This window comes from Myripristis murdjan, chromosome 8 (assembly GCF_902150065.1).
Source record: "Myripristis murdjan chromosome 8, fMyrMur1.1, whole genome shotgun sequence".
Lineage (NCBI taxonomy): Eukaryota > Metazoa > Chordata > Actinopteri > Holocentriformes > Holocentridae > Myripristis > Myripristis murdjan.
Window position 1 is genome coordinate 25,574,524 of NC_043987.1, and position 4,619 is coordinate 25,579,142.

Sequence of the window (4,619 nt, forward strand, 5' to 3'; positions counted from 1 at the left end):
TCTTTTCTTAAATATATTCATGCACAAGTTATACTGTTCATTCAAGAAACTTTAATATAAATATTTCTCTTTGAAACTGGTTTCTGTGTTTTGAATGCACCGTGTTGCTGACATTTTTCCTGTACTGCTTCCTTTATACCTGATGCCTTTGAAATGTGTCTGAACAAGTTAAATCTCCTGTCTCCTCCTGGAAATATGTTTGAAAGCTTGAACAATAAGCTGTCCTGTGACTGACAGGCAAGTTAGACAAGTTTACCTGGTTTCATGACTGGGGTGTGAACATCAAGCTTTATTACTCTTTTTAATGCGAAAACGCAGAGCACCAATCTCAGGCCTACACTTGCATGTGGCACTATAACAGCGGGTATTTCGAGCGCGCTCAGTCGATATTTTAAAAGCTTTATCTTTGGCCCCCTCACGTCCCGTGGAACAGTCATCTCTATATCTCACCCCTGACTCGTTGCCTAATTTGTACAGGGTCCTCTGCTGTGTACTTCCCCTCTCAATGTATTCTGGTCTTGTGCTTGAGTGTACAGTTAATTTAAGAGCATGAGGGAACTTTCCTCTTGCACCTCCACGGTCTGAACAGAGGGTGGCAGTGTTGACACATTGGAGCTTCCTTAACATCAGCGGAGTGAAACCCACTTGTCTTGTTAAGTGCCCTTTTTACGCATGGATTTACTGCGTGTAAAATAATTAAAATCTAAGAGATCATTCAGCTATAATGTAATTTTCAAGTGTTTTACAGCTAATGGCTTCCAAAAAAAAAAAAAAAAAAATCCAGCAAAGTGAGAAATAGCTTGATTGCACCATTATTTCAAATAGGCTGCTAAAGAGGACATAGTGTAAGAATGCTAATTAAAAGCAAATATTCCCTTATGCACTCCGCTATTTAACTCTGCATACATTTATATACATTTAAAAAACAAAAGTCCTCTAAGGCAGGGTTTCACTGGGGGAGGACTAGTGTGAGAAAAAATCTTGGTGACCCTTGTGGAGCTAAAACAGGTACAGGTGTCGCGTCACTTTTTTTTTTTTTTTTTTTTTTTTTTTTAATCCATTGGCAGTCCCTGGCCATTTGCTGTGTGACTTTGCCGTTCGCCTGTGTGAGCTGCTGTCTGTGTCCCAGCCTTGGCCCCCTCTGTGAGGAATGCCACACCGAGGGGAGGGGGGTTATATGCGGTTATATTTTTAACGTGGACAGAGGAGCGCTCACCCTACATGGGCTTTGACGCTCTCCGCGGCTGCAGCGGCGCACTCATGTCCACTTCACCCGGTGCGCTCCGGCCCCCGCACAGTGCACGTAAGTAAAGGGTTTTACATCTATGTGAATATTTTACCACAGCTCATTCACATTTTATACTCAGTCAAACGTGTCTTACTTAGATGTTTGTTATTTCTAAGCCTGTTCCCAGACATTGGAAGCGCAAAGTCGATTATTGGCTGCGGTGAACTTTGAATAACGGAGTGTGGTTTTAGGTGTGTTGTTGAGTCCCTTTGTGCGCCTTTTGAATGAAAAGTTTTAATTCCCACTGTCAGGGAATAACATAACGACTGGCATTTTGGTTTACGGAAATAAACACTTTACGCACCAACAGCGCACGAATGACACTCTCATAAAGTTTAATTTCCCTGTAGCGCCATTTGTTTGAACATTTGCATTTTATTACCAAAGCAGCTCAATTATTGATGACTTGACATTAACTCGAACTCGCTCTACATGAACTGGTACAGAGGGTTGCACTCCAGCGCTATGCCTTTTACCTTTGCGGTAAATTAGGTAAGTTGACTTAGTATAAGTTACTTGAAACTTTGTAATTTGACTCAATATCAGTTTGATTTTTAGGATGTTTAATGATGAGAGGTTAGTGTTTAAATTGGTGGCAGGATGGAAGAGACAAGCAGGAGGGAGACCTTTGTGGGATATTTTAATCATCACCAACTACTGACTTTGTCATTGTGGCTACAGGGGACATCTGTTGGACAAAGATAGACACCTTTCTTCACATACAAATGGATTTAAAAAAAAAAAAAAAGAAAAGAAAGAAATTGAAATTATTAATATGGCACCTACTGGGAGCTGAGAAGTGGATTATGATGGTTGGAGGAGAGGAGAGTGGCTCCAGTGTTATCCTCTGCCCTCGAGCCTCTTTTCTTTGGTCATTTAGGACTGTGGCTTTCTGATAACCAGTCTCCAAACATTTCCTCTTAATTTAATTTTGATGTACACTTGATGAATGTGTTTATATTCCATTTTTACCACTACACGCCAGTTGTGCTCACATATTCATCAGTGAAAGGGAAAGTGTTGAGGAAAGCCCCCTGCTGATTTGTCCTTGAATTAGGGAGCTCCATTTGGGGCTTCTGTACAAGGATCCCAGCCAGGACAGGTCTAATTGGGTAAGATGCTAACTCTTCACCAGTCCCTGTAATCTGGCTGACTCTACTGCTGCTGGAGGTCCTCTAGTTATGTAATATCTGACCCTGCTGCCCTTCTGATCTCACATGTGTCAAGTCAGTCTTGTAGAGAACCAAAAGTCAAGACAGTCAACTCTCTGTCAATGTAAATCCCGAAATATGAGTTAAATAAAGTCTGAAATTGTTTGTAAAAAATGCATGGAAAAATAGTTTATATGATCAACAGAGCAAATGAAGGCCCTCCTTTAGATTCCTCTGCATATTATGATCTTTATTCATGGCTCCTCTATTTGAATATCCCCATGTTGTGGAAAATGTAAGATAAGAGCCCTGACTTGTCATAGACTGGACCTTGTGTGCTCATCTGCAGGCTTTAATTCAACTAGTGTCAACTAGTGCCGCTGGATTAGAAGCCGATGATCCATGTTGAGCCTCGATGGCAGCCTCTCCTCCAATCAACAGTCCCCTGGCCAATCACATGGTCCTCACTCTTTATACAAGGACGACCACTCTTTGATCTCTTACTTAGTCATATTCTGCCAGCAAAAATACAAAAAAAGTGGCGTGGCATCGGGTCAGACATCAGGGATGTTTTCGCCTTGCTGTCTCGCAGTCCTCTCCTGAATGTGTTTTTAGTCAGAGCACACACACACACACACACACACACACACACACATTCTCGATCTTGTTGTCTCATAGGGATCACTGCGTCCGACAGCTCACCTCATTAAAGCTCTCAGTGTCATAGTCTGCTCCTGTCGTCTAAGCTCATTTCAGTTCTACGCTCACCATGCGACAACACAGTCTGCAAGTGTGGCCGTCAGTCCTTTCCGTGTGAGCACACTCCACATGACCGCACTGCTGTCCTTAAACACCTCCAACATGAACACACCGAGAAACAGCTATGACAACTTTGATATTAACGTTTTATATTGCTGAGTTCATTCTTTTTTGTCTGTTCACTCCATTTTTCTGTCCAGGAGTGCAGGACTGAAGGCCACCTGTTTAATTGAAATGTAACGTTGTGTCTATTAGTTGGTGCAACTTTACTGCGACCACAAGCATTCAGGCCTGCAGCAGCTCCCTCTGTTGTGCTAAGTCCACGGCTCACATCTCTTTGTTCTGCAGGCTCTATTGTGCTTCCTCTGTGAGGGGAAAGCACCAGGAATGCTGACACCCACGAGTTTTTGGAACTCTCTCTCTCTCTCTCACACACACACACACACACACACACACACACGCGCACACACAAACCTGCATCTACTGTATATTTGTACACAATTGTGAACCCACCCACACATTACCACATTGCTGTTTGCCGACTAAGCTGTTGCCTACACGTCTGGAAATGCAAATCTAGTTATGTAAATATTTAAACATGATTTATGCCTTCAGGCCTTATGAGTGTTGCCTATACGCATCCAAGCAACCATGTAGCCATCAGGGACCATTTTTCTAGTCTGTGTATGCACGTTGCCTGGGAGCATTTCATGATCCAGACGTCGCTTTTCATGATAATGTTCAACCTTTCCAACAAATATGAAGCCATAGCTAATCCAATTTGCCCTGTGTTTTTGATGGACGACATGCACATTGTTGATGGGCAGTTTCACTGGCTCTGCAACGTGCGAGATACCATTTGAACGGCTTATGTTAAGTTACTTACAGTAGCAGATAGAAGACTTACTGAAAGGACAGGAGCTTCTGCAGGCTCAGTGCCACCAAGGCCTGGACCCTGAGTGGAGCTGAGCTGCTGGGGTTTTGGGTTTCAGTGCAAGGGGAGATTCCTGCATGGCACTGCAGGCTGAAACAGGTCATCTTACATGGCCTCCAGCAAGAGAGAGGAGAGAGACTTAAATGAAGGATGGACATGAAGAAAAAGTGGGGTTCTATAATGAAGGTGGCACCTACTGTATGATACTTTGTGTTATGTTTACAGTCCTATGAATTTATAACTTGAATGATATCATATAGAGGCTGCTGCAAGGACCACAAATAATGGAGACTATCATTTAATGAAGTGTGATTGTGTATGCACTGTTTTGATGACAGTCCAAGCTCCTTGCTTATTTTTCCTTTGCTTCCTCCTCATTCAGGACTAAGATCTTACTCACTGAGTTGCTGATTGGTTTGTGCCTTCTGATTTGTGGCACCTGTCGGGATATCAAACCGCCGAAGAGCACAGTGAAGCTGGAGTTGTT